General features: G+C 31.5%; 1 protein-coding gene across 13 annotated transcripts in view; it reads left to right on the forward strand.

The window, feature by feature from the left end:
- Positions 1-906: 906 nt before the first annotated feature.
- Positions 907-13,648, forward strand: part of LOC118205656 (protein argonaute-4-like) — a 126,777-nt gene continuing 114,035 nt past the window's right edge. The window contains exons 1-2 of one of the 13 annotated variants that reach the window (XM_085823449.1): positions 907-1,465; positions 10,174-10,260. The gene's annotated coding sequence lies outside the window, so the exon portion shown is untranslated. The other 12 variants (XR_015042983.1, XR_015042980.1, XR_015042977.1 and 9 more) reach the window with 12 other exon arrangements.

Raw genomic sequence — 13,648 nt, forward strand, 5'->3', positions numbered from 1 at the left:
CGAGGATGAGCTCGACTGTTAACGAACAACTTGTGGAAAAAATTCAACGCTAAAATATAAATACGTATGCCAAATTTTCCAAATATTCCTGATAAATATTGTACTCTCATCGTAAATATATATGGACTTATAATGTGATGAAAACAGTCGGTAAAAGAATGGATTAAAATTTAATTTCCAAAAATAAATTGGCCTACTAAAACTAAATAAAATAGATTAGTAAATAGTAAAAAATTGTGTAACAAAATAAATAATGATTTTTCTTAGAATACTGCCCAATAAAACATGTCGAATAATTGAAAATTTACAAGCTTGGAAGCTAAAATTCTAAAAAGATTTCGGAAAATTCGGCCGTCACATGTTAAAAGAAACAAGTCTACAGGGTACTAGTACAAAGAAAGAGGAGGGAGACGAAACGAAACGCAAGCCATTCAATACCGGGGAGGCAATTTTATGGCTTATCCATCACACTAAGGGGAAGCAAACATACTGCCTTAGGCTGGGCCATCTTAGACAGATTTCAGAAAACAAAAGCGATTTTTTTGGAGGGGTTTGTTGTCTGACAACGCGGCCGTTTTCAAAGCATTTCGTTCCGAGAGGCGGGCTCGTTGATGGGTTAACAGATAGCAAGGAACAGTATGAGAAAAAATCGGTGAGGTATAGTATTATTTAAGCGCGAAAAAATATATTTAAGCTATCTAAAAAAAAAAAAAAAAGAGAGAGAGAGAATCCAGAAGATCCGAGAGGGAAATAGCGCGTTGCCCCAGTTTTCCCTCTCACGAGATTCCTCAAAGCAAGATAAGAAGAGTGGTAACAGACGTGAACTGATAACGTTGGCGTCTCTTTGGAACTGATTCACAAAGGAAGCCACAAGCAATAAGCAATTTAAAGTATTTTTTAATGCTAAAACTGATGAAAAATTAAAATTTATTGATTTAAAGGCACTTATTTATAGAAATTTGATTTATTTTAGATGAAAGAAAAGTACTTATCTTAAAATTCCAGGCTTAGTAACAGATAGCGTAGTAATCCAGGCGTAGCAAATCCTCACATTGTCCGCTGTTTTATTCTCGTCAACATCGGAGCAAAAATTTTTTGAAAAGATATAGGTTTTGTAGAAAAAAAATTATTTCAAAGTAATTTAACTGATAATAACCAAGGGGAAAGGATTTTTTTCACTTTTTTACGGAGCGCTGCGAAGGTGCAGCCACTTGCCTCCGACTACTCCCTGGGGAAATATCACATGCAACGAGATATCTTAGGTTCAGATACGTTATCAGTACGTTATCAGACAGTTACGGTATGAAATGAAGTAAACATCTTTTATCTTCATTTGAAGCAACAGGTGTAGCTACATCTGTCATTTTAAACAAAGGTTTTGTATATTAAAGACAACTTCTTCATCGCCTTGAGGATACAAAAATGAAAGGTTAGAAACGAAGCAGACGGATTTGCAGCAGTAAAGGTATGTATATGCAGCTTGAAAATTACTCTAATCGGTTTTTCCCAGATTCTTTTGGAGGTTAGAAGACAAATAAATAATGAAGTCAAAATTTAGAATTCATGTTTAAACTATTAAGAATAAATTTGAATTTAATATATTGAAGAAGTACCCATTAGAATTACAAAAATTCCCTGCAGACTTCTGCTCTCTGCACAAAATTTTCTAAGGAACATACTGATGGCAACATCGTTTCCAATAAAAAGTTTCGGTTGTGTTTGCCCGGATGTTTAATGAGTGCGGGATATTCCCTTAATGGAACTTCGTATGTGCGTTGAGAAGGTGGGTACCTTTTCAAATAATCAATTTTGTAGTTAACGGTTTGAAATGTAGACAATATATTATTATAAGCGCATTCATATGAATTCAGTTTTTTTCTGTTTGTTCTTGTTGGTGTATTTGTTGACATTTAGCAAATGTGATAGTTGATTTTTTTCTTTTATGACGGACACTGCTCATTTGTTTTAACGACATCTGATCAGGATAGAAAATTAAGCATATTTTCACTATATTCAATCTTAATATCCTGTATATAAATTAATTTTGTTTATCTCAGTATCTGTTGTAGATGAAATCTTTGATGTAAAATATTTTTTTTGATAGATACGTAGTTCTGAAAACTTATCGGATTTATTGTAATTGAAATAAAAATAATTAATGTTATTCTCATATTATTAATCATAGTTAACGCACGTGCTGTGTCTGTTATCAGATAATAATCACTGTTGAGTAACTGTATATAATAGAAGTGATACACGGAATATACCTATATAAATTAATAATGTGATCCATAAAAAGTTGTAGTAGGATGGTTTGAAGTAGTTTCTAAAATAGTTGATAATCTGTGACATGTTAAATATCGGTAAAGAATTATGTGCCAATGGTATTTTCTGGATTTTAGCGAATTTCGTGATCATACAAATTAAAATATTGAAATACTGTGAGAAATTAAATATATAAGCAATCAAGGAACTACTCTTGTATGAGGCCTCCAGGTCGCCAAATTTCGGTGTATTACTGTCTAAATTTTTTTCTACATTTCGAACTTTAAGCCTAAAATGTCTAAAACTTTCGCACATGCAAAAACCACGTTTTGAACACACAATTTAAGCTAAAAATCTGAAAGGTGAATCTTTACATTACGGTAACTTGGCGCTTTTTTGGCGAAAATTTGGCGACCAACCCTGCTACAGCAACCTGCTAGTTTTGTTTTGGACGCCATTTTGTTTTCACGAAGTAAAGGCATGTTTTTTTTTTTTTTTTTACTCAACATTTTTTCCAACAATCTGCTAGCCGAATTACGCTTATACTAGAACTTTTATGAAAAAAGTGCTTAATTATGACGAAGATTAGGTGCGAAATTGAGAGTGCCTGCTTGCCGCGTTTTTAAGAATTGCAAATACACGGTATCCATGTACACGTCGACCTATTTTCTCTTAAAAAACATCCCAGAATTGCACAAAAATGGCATTGCGCACACTCTTGACTTTATCTATGTACACATCGACCTATTTCCACTTAAAAAGTCAAAATTGATAAAAATCCAATTCTTACTCTTGTAAAAAGCGCCAAACAAATAAGTGGGCGATTCTGTACTTTAGCAGCGAAATTGTTTCTAAGTGCTTATTAGCTAAAATCATGATCAGAATTTTCCAGAAAATGTCACATTACATGTCTCAATCTCTCATTTCTCTGAGACAAAATAATCTGGGATTCGAACTGTGTACTTCTCAGATTATTGCTAAAGTCCTAGCTAGTAACCTTTATCACCTTACCAAAATGTCGCCAAACTACCTGTTACCATATTCTAAAGATTAGCCATCCAAAAATTTAGATAGCAAAATCGTAAAGTTTCTTACCAAAAATATTTGACAGGAGTCCATGAAAAGTGACATGCTTTAACTTAAAAAAAATCTACGAATTGCACAATCTAGGCAGTGAAAGAATCTATGAGCTACACACACCTCGCTTTAATAATAAATTAACATAGCAACAATAAATGGTAAAAGTTTACTATTGGGTGCCCCTTGTTTATTGGCGATTCTTTTTTGACACCAAGATCGGCACCAGAAATGCACAATTTCAAGATGGCCGCTACACAAAACCAAAATAAGAAGTCAAAGAAATGCACAAGATCTGTGTCCATGTATACATCGATCTGTTTTTACTTAAAAAAAATCCTAGAATTGCAGAAACTAGGCATTACGCACTGCCTTCAATATGTCCATGTACACATCTATCTATTTTCATTTAAATAAAATCGGGAAGCTAAAACAAAGTTAAAACTATCGTGGTAACCAGAAGTGAGGTTTCATCCCCAAAATTTTTAAAAAATTGTCGCCAATCGAAGGAGCACCCAATTCTACACTAGAGCCCAATAAATTTCAAAGAATACCAGAATACCATGTACGCAGCATTCTGTTTAAACTTTAAAAAAAATCTATGAATTGCACAATGTAGGTATTATGACAAATCAACAAAATAAACTAAAATAAATTACAAACAATTCAAATAACAACAGAAATTCATAGTAAAAAAACAATGAACATAACATTCTACAAAATAAAAACAATAAAATAAAATGCACTTATCATAATACATTCGTGAATAAAATTTCGCTAGTAACACAACGTCTGTCAACAAAAGTGCCACAATTTTGCTATATCACATACCTTTCTGTGATTCGAAATTTCGAAAGTAAAGATAAAAACTTCCTCCAAAGTTAACTTACTACACAAAAACCACAATCCAAATCTTAAACTCCGCTGACCGCCACGTACTTTACCAGCAACCATTTGACTGCAAACCCACACAAGTCAATTAGAAACATCATTTTTTGTCAGACTTCTCATATCAGTTCCACATTTCGGACACGCCAAACTCCATCTTAAAAGTCCACACTCCCACACAAATTCCAAAAATGCACTTCTATCTGCATAAACATATCAGCAACAAAAGACTTGTTAACAACTTCAACATCGTACCTTTTAATACTAAATTTACTTTCCACACAATCTAAAATACACGACTGAAATCTTGCCAGCATGTCTCTAGGTTTCAACATCAAAAGTGTTGCCATACAAACAGCATCGTCCACCAAACCATCCCACAGCACGGAATCATGCCAAAAACTAGCGCAAAACACATATCGTCACATTTTGTGTTCTTAGGGTGCAAATAAGAATAGAGCCGCAATGAATAATTGGATGGTTTATTATTTCTATTCAATGACAAGATTAATTTTCTATTTCTTCCAGGTCTTTATGCATTATGGCAAAATAATATTCCTCTTCATATTTGTTAATTGAACTTTTAATATTTTTAAAGTTTTAAATTAAGCGCTTGATAAGTATCTGTTTGATGATATATCTCACAATTTGTCCAGTTGATGGCAGTACACTTTTAAATCAATGAAACTGGAGCTTTAAAGAAAATAAAAAATACATCCACCAAATGAGGAGCATAAGTTTTTTTAGTGGCCATGAATATCTGCTTTCAAAGTGTTTTGAGCCAACTCCTCATTTCTGCTCCATGATCACTTGCATTTAACATTGTTTTGTAAAAAGTATATTTCTTGTTTGTTGTAAACAGTATACTACTTGTTGCCAGTTATGATTCACTTAAAAAATTTACCATCTTCGCTATGTTCGGAAAGCAAATCTTAGATGACAAGGCAATAGAGCAAATCCCTTCTTAACATATTTACTGTCATCTATGAGAAAACTTTTAGTTGACAAACTGGATTTACTTGCAACCTATGAGATAACTTGTTATTGATTGTCTTACTTAAATGACCAAGTACAAATATTGCCATAGTAAATAAATGCAATATTTAAGTGTTTAGCATACAAGAAGGGACACTTGACACACTGAAATGGCTCAAAACATCGTTATCGAACCATTTATTTCTCAAAACTGTAATTAAATGTTTATAACGCATTTTTTCCTCTCTGTTTGATGTGTGTGATTAAGTGTTATAGGCAGACTGCTCAAATTTGTAGTCAGTGAAATGTATAAGAGTAATGAAAAATAATCTATTGCATGAAAGGAGATTTGGTTGATCTTTACAATATGGTAACTGGTAGTTTGGTGACATTTTGGAGGCGATAAAAGTTACTACCTGGCACTTTGGTAATAATGTGAGCAGTACTCAGTTCCGATTACGCATTATTTTGTGTGAGGGAAATGAGAGATCATGGGATATGTCATGTGATATTAATGGACGAATTACGGTTCTTTAATCGGAAAAGGGGGGAAATCGGGAAAAAATCTGGAAATTTTGTATTTGGCTTTATTCTGTGTTGTGTGAAACAGTGTTCGTGAATTTTTGGATCCCATGGCCGTAACTAAAGTGAATTCGAAATGGGTATTTATGTATGTATTAATTTAATGTATGTGCTCATTTATATTTTAAGTAGTGTTTTTGAATTTAATTATATTTTAATTAAATGATAGTTATTTTGTGAATTTTATGTTTGTTGGAATTTGGTATACGTTTTAGTTGAAGTAAACGTGCATGGAAATAATTTAAATATCTGACAATAAGTATTTGTAATGGTTGCGGTATGAATTCGTTGGTGACGTGTATAATATAATGTAATAGATGATTTAGAGGTAAAAGTTTTTGGATATTTTATTTATTTTATATGTGGAAATGTTCATATTTGGAAAGGGTAAATACTTTTTCGCGATCAGGTAAATTTCATATATGTTCTTTTCACCGGGTTTAAAGATTGAGAAAATTGTCATGTATTTTCGTGAAATTTTTCTAATTTATGAGAAAAAAGCAGTGTACATGGATATAGTGAAGAGTGTGCGCAATGCCATTTTTGTGCAATTCTGGGATGTTTTTTTAAGTAAAAATAAGTTGACGTGTACATGGTTTAGTGATATTTTAATTAAATGATAGTTATTTTGTGAATTTTATATTTGTAGGAATTTGGTACACGTTTAAGTTGAAGTAAACGTGCATAGAAGTAATTTAAATATTTGATACTAAGTATTTGTAATGCTTGCGGTATGAATTCGTTGGTGACGTGTATAATGTAATAGATGATTTAGAGGTAAAAGTTTTTGGATATTTTATTTATTTTATATGTGGAAATGTTCATATTTGGAAAGGGTAAATACTTTTTCGCGATCAGGTAATTTCATATATGTTCTTTTTACCGGGTTTAAAGATTGAGAAAATTGTCATGTATTTTCGTGAAATTTTTCTAATTTATGAGAAAAAAGCAGTGTACATGGATATAGTGAAGAGTGTGCGCAATGCCATTTTTGTGCAATTCTGGGATGTTTTTTTAAGTAAAAATAAGTCAGCGTGTACATGGTTTATGTGTATGTGTTATTTTGAAAAACGCGTAAGGAGTATGGTATGTGCACTTTTTCCCAATTTTGCAGTGAATATTTGTCATGATTAAGCAGTTTTGTTAGATAAAATTTCTAGCATAAGTGTAATTCGGCTAGTAGATTGTTGGAAGAAGTGTTCAGTAGATAAAAAGTAAAGAAACATGTCTTTACTTCGTGAAGACAAAATGGCGGCGTGAAAAAAAAATAGAGGGTTGCTGTAGGAGAGTTGGTCGTCAAATTTTCGCCAAAAAAGCGCCAAGTTACCATAATGTAAAGATCAACCGGAGTTTTTCATGAATCCGCAGAAAGAGTAAATATTATTTATGTAGTTCCAATTTATCTTGTAGTTGCCACATGGAGCAAAAATGTTTCGTATGCCAACTATGGTGTGAATTTAGTTATTATCAAAATGAATCTATATCTAAGTACCTAAGTAATAAAACATAAAAATGCACAATGGATTCTTGGCAGATGTAAATGGGCACACATAATCATCTTTGGAAGTGAATGTATTAGGAGCACGTTAAACCCATATATTGAGTTGTGAAATGAAACCGAGTTATATCAGGTGATCATAAATGGGTAAATTCAACAAATATCTATTACTGAGTTATCTTATTAAAAGGTTTGCTTCAGTTAATATCTTTATTTTATCTTCATCAGCTTCAACTGAACTTACAGAATATGGTGCATCTTCAAAATCAAAATTTCAAGAACAAAATGTTGTGAACTAGTTTCATTGCCTGTGATCTGTCGACACATTTCTTCAATACACCTTACACAATATTTTTTCCCCTAGAACAACATTTTTACCTTTTTGGTAATAAAAATTCAAAATAAACATGGAATCAAACATGGAAAACCAAAAATGTTACAATTGGTTGTCCATGTTTGATTAGGGAGGATGAGGAATTGCAAAGAATCAAGCAAAATCGGTTAGTCTATATTTTATGATACCCCTTGGATTATCACCAAGTCGTTTCATTTATGATAACCTGAGTAGTTGAATGTTATGGAAATCCTGTTATGACGTCATAGCGATAATTTTGACTGATGAGAAAATATTTGTAAGTGTTTACTTAAGTATGGATGTTAGTTAGGAAGTATGTTGGGCTAATCTTTGGTAACAGCTAGTTTGGTGACATTTTGGTAAGGCGATAAAGGTTACTAGCTAGGACTTTAGCAGTGTACATGGATAAAGTCAAGAGTGTGTGCAATGCCATTTTTGTGCAATTCTGGGATGTTTTTTTAAGTGAAAATAGGCCGACATGTACATAGATGATACTGTGTATGTGCAGTTCTTAAAAACGCGGCAAGCAGTTAGCGCTTCTGCACTTTCTCCCAATTTTGCACCTAATCTTCCTTATGATTAAGCACTTTTGTTCCATAAAAGTTCTAGCATAAGCGTAATTCAATTCGGCTACCAGATTGTTGGAAAAAAATGTTGAGTTAAAAAAAAAAAAAAGTGCCTTTACTTCCTGAAAACAAAATGGCTTCCAAACAAAAACTAGCAGGTTGCTGGAGCAGGGTTGGTCACCAAAAAATTGGCAAGTTAGATTAACCATATGTTGCTTTTTTTATGTTTTACAGCAGTGCTTCTCAACCTTTTTATGTCTGTAGACTGGTAAAACACGAAAAATTTTTCGAACCGGTGGTTTCCCCCCCTCCCCCCAAAACTTTACAAGGTATTCAAGAATTACTACATAAGTTAATTGTAATTGTTGGTTATTTTAGACTAAATATACTCATTAAATCAGATAAATGACATGGCTCGCTTGAAATTGACAGACAAGATGCTTCTTTTTAGGCATAAACATTTTATTTCAATTATTTGCAACAAACTGCTTCATTACAAACTCATTTTCTTTTAAAAAATTCTAAAACAACTGTTCTAATCACAGTCTCACGATAACCGAGGCATTGCTACTCTTTTTCAAACAAAGTATTAACTGAGGTAATTTACTTACCATAAGTGGCACAACAGTAATATTCTTATTACCATTTTCCTATAATCATATTTAAATATAAAGATAAGTAAATATTGTAATTATTACATATATAATTATTATATATAAGTAAATAAACTTTTGAGAAAAATCAAACAATATTACAAAAAAAAAAAAAAAAAAAAAAGGCTAATCTTTGGAATATGGTAACAGGTAGTTTGGTGACATTTTGGTAAGGCGATAAAGGTTACTAACTAGGATTTTAGCAGTGTACATGGATAAAGTCAAGAGTGTGCACAATGCCATTTTTGTGCAATTCTGAGATGTTTTTTTTAAGTGAAAATAGGTCGACATGTACACTGCTCAAAAAAAAAAATGGGACAGTGCTATATCTCCCCTTCTACTGGGGCGATTCACGAAATTCAAATTGCGTTCTTCATGTCTCGAAAGCGCGACTTAGGATATATATTAGATTTATATATAGCACTATTCTAACATAGGTATTTTGACACAAAATCGGACTTTTTCTGAAATAACATACCAATTTTTTTACATATTTCGATTCTACGACTCAAATTATGCTAGAATACCAAATTTTGTAAAAATTGTACGAGTAGTTTTTGAAATATTAGCTCTCAAAATTTTAGCTCCTCAATGTTAATTGAATTTGGCAAATATTTATTTATATCTCTTTTTTTATTAAACTTTTTTGATTTTTTCTCTCACATTTCGAAATTTAGGTTCATTCCAAATAAAATTTATCTATTTTTTGTGTTTTATTTTTTAAATTTCTATTTTTAAATAATTTTTATAAATTTTTCGAAAAAAATTTTGAATTGTAACCTATAAAATTTTTACCATCATCTTAAAGTAGGTATATTTTTAAGCATATCTGCAAAAAATTAGACTTTTTTATTCAAAATTTTCTAAGATATACACAAATTTACATATTTTCGCGTTTTGAAATTTGGCATCTTTTTCTTGAGCGATAATAAAGCCAAATGTGGTCTATGGATTTTTGTTACACTGTATTGCCACAGCTATTTTTAACCTTAAATTTCAAGTAAAATTTTACGGAGAATTAATTATATGACATATTTTCCCTCAATGATGCATAATAAATATTTATTAATACTATATTTTTTTTTTTAAATAAGAGTAAATTTTTGTAAGAGTAAATTTTTACCTTCGGCGTTTTATCGTCTGCTACTTTACTTCGTTTAAATCGAATTGTCTAAAACTGAGAATTTTCGTTTGATGTTTATTTGAATTTTATTATTATATTTTTAAAGCACAGTATATTTTTATAGAAACATAAGATTTAGAATAATCATTTTTATAAAAATCAAATTATGATATAAATGTACAACCCTCTAGAGACTGAATTAATGGAAGTTCAATGGTTATGTAGAAATGATCTGCAGCTACTTAATCGCTGGATAAGTCAGCAGATTCCGTGGACAAGTAAGAAAAATTATATAAACGACACCCAACATCCTGAATTCAATTAACAACGAGGATACGATGTTTATTAAATGAATTCAAGAAGTTTTAAAACAGAAAAAATCAACTCATTTTTTATCCTAAAATGTATTTTTGTGCGTAGCGTATTTTCATTATTCTAATTTAAAATTCTAATAATTCTTAAAATTCTAATTTAGAATGTAATTGTCAAGAACTGATTCCTAATCATCAGTAATATAATAAGTAATTATTATGGTTATTAATAAATCCTTCTTATAAAGTAATTGCAAATATTTCAAAAAACTTTCTGTCTGAATGCAAATATTTTTCTGTGCAATTATTTTTAATTTTATATTAATCAAGATTGCACACGATATTATTTATTTGCACTTCAATTCTTAATGTCAGTTCTAGTAGAAGTTACAAATCAATTATATTTAATTAAGGATTGGATTGATTGGATTATTTAATTATGGCAAAGCACACGAGGGCTATCTGCCTAAGGGGAGGGATGCCTTCGTGGAGGACTTTCTAAGGGAGACTGGCTCGTATACACGTTACACAAGAAAACCACGAAAACACCCATGCAACCAGCCTGTTCGCAGAATTCGAACCTCGGACCGAACTACCAGTGATCTGCGTCTTTACCGCTCGGCCGTTTGTGGGCCTTTATGAAATGGAAGGCGATAACTTTATTTAAAATGATTGTCAGAAATACCAAAATGTTTCGAAAAGTTGGATACTTTTTAATATACTTTCAGAATGCTTAAAGAAAAAGAGAAGAAAAATAATTTTTTTCGTAAAATTTAGTATTTGTATTTTTTTAATTTAAAACTTTTCAATGTTATGATATTTGATTCTTGCGATTTCAAAAATAAAATATTTGACTAAAATATGAATAACATTTTAAGAAACCAAATGTAGGATAAAATTGTGTAAAGCAATGGGCACAATGATAAAACTGTTTAAAGCAGTGTATGCAAGTCATCCTAAGTTAAAATGTCGGTTATACATCTCTCTTATTTATATATATCTTTTCTGAACGGAACATTGAAAGGCGTGTAAAACTGTGCTTTACTGTATTTTCTCTTTTACTGTATTCTTCTCTATAATATAGTATGCAATTTTCAAACTCATCGTAGTCTGGGTTACAAAGTATTCTTCCGAAAGAAACACAGTTCAAATAAATAAAATCGAATTCTGGAAAATTGATATTAATAAATATATTTAAAATGCTCAGTTCGAAGGAATAAATAGAAAATTTTAAAACAATTATCTGAAGAGACAATGCAACACGAACAATTAAAATAAAAGTATAAAAATTAAAAAATTACCTAAAATAATAACTATGACGAAAAATATATATAAAGAAAACTATTTGAAAAAAAATAAACGCTGCACCTTTATTTACGCAGTTCGAATAGGTAAATAGAAATTTTTAAAACAGTTATTCGGAAAAAAAAAAAAAAAAAAAAAAGTGCAACTTAAACAATTAAAATGAAATTCGAAAAAGAAAAAATTACTTAAAATAATAAGTTATAATTAAAAATATAATATAAAGAATATTATTTGGAAAAAAGGAACGATGGGTACTTTTTTTCCTCTCACGGGAAAGGAAACTAGGTTGCCATATATTAAGAAGTTCGCCAAGTGAAGTATTCTTGGCGCAACCTGATAAAAAAGTGCCAACATAAATTCGTGAATTTCTCCGTAAATTTCGCTCCAAATTTTACAAAATTTCATATTTAGGTGTAATTTGAGTCGTAGAATCGAAATATGTAAAAAAATTGGCATGTTATTTCAGAAAAATTCCGATTTTGTGTCAAAATACCTATGTTAGAATAGTGCTATATATAAATCTAATATATATCCTAAGTCGCGCTTTCGAGATATGAAGAACGCAATCTGAATTTTGTCAATCGGCCCAGTAGATCGGGAGATATAGGACTGTCCCATTTTTTTTTTTTTTTTTTTTTTTTTTTTTTGAGCAGTGTACATAGATGATACCGTGTGGCGATTCTGCACTTTCTTCCAATTTCACACCTAATCTTTGTCATGATTAAGCACTTTTGTTCCAGAAAAGTTCTAGCAGGAGCGAAATTTGGATAGCAGATTGTTGGAAAAAAATGATGAGGTTAAAAAAAAAAAAAAAAAAACATCCCTGTACTTTGTGAAAACAAAAGGCAAAAGACCCCCAAAAAAAACTAGCAGGTTGCAGGGTTGGTCGCCAAATTTTCACCCAAAAATCGCCAAGTTACCATAATCCGAAGATTAACCAAAAATCAATCACAAAAGTATAAGTAAATAATTTTGATTAATTTCATATAATTATTTGTCCGATTTAAGAGAGAGGCTAAACTAGAATTATTTTCTAATATTGCAAAATTAGAGTTTGATAAACATTTTAGTTCCTTGACATAGTCATTATCAGTGCTAGGTTCAAGAGATTATTCTAGATAATGCATGTCCTCACAGAGAAGGCCTGGACCATTTCACCAGATGTCACATGTAAGAATGTTATTGGCATCCAGTCCACACAATATGATATCAGCTTGGTTACATTCAGATGGCACATATTTGCATTCACATGACCCCATCAGCTCTTGTATTAAAGCAACTTTGTTGCTCACGAAAGTTTTTAGTAAGTTAGATTTTAGTTAGATTTTTCTAATCCAAGCAACAGAAATCGTAAAATCAGACCAAAGAATTACATTTTCTATTTTAACATTCAACAAAGATATCACTTTATCCATCAATCTGGATAATAGCAAGCAACCTGACAGTTCCGATCTGGGAATTGATAAGGTTTTTATAGGTGCAACTCATGGCTTGCTACACAAAATCGACCAGTTGGCAACCCTGAAACTGGTAAAGCTTGAACATAGATTGCAGCTCCGTATGCCGAAGAGGACACATCTGCAAACCTTTGGAGCACTAGGTGATCTTCCTGGAACACAAATCTAGGAATCATAAGATTACTTAGTTGTGGTAGAATGGATACGACATTAATTTTATCCTTGGCCATAGAATATGGCAATGTGTCATTCCAATTGTGTTTAGCAAGCCAGGGCCTTTACATGAATATTTTGGCCTTTGTGAGTACTGGTCCAATTAAGTCAAGCGAATTGAACAGAAATTAGTGACAGAACATCTCATTTACTATAACTGTTAGAGTGAAGAATGGTCATTGTAAACAAAAAGCCGTCAATCTGAGGATTCCACAGAACACCAAGAGTTTTAACGGATGAAGATTCTTGTTGCTCTTCAAAAGTGTATTTTGAATGAGTGGTAACCTTATTTTCAGATACGAGCAGGTCTTGTTGCAAGCCATTTATGCAATTCCATTTTACCTAATTTCAACAGATCTATCAATTGGGACCGTAGAATT

This window comes from Stegodyphus dumicola, chromosome 9 (genome assembly GCF_044657685.1).
Source record: "Stegodyphus dumicola isolate Sdum_Otavi_A_Nest chromosome 9, ASM4465768v1".
NCBI classification, from domain to species: domain Eukaryota; kingdom Metazoa; phylum Arthropoda; class Arachnida; order Araneae; family Eresidae; genus Stegodyphus; species Stegodyphus dumicola.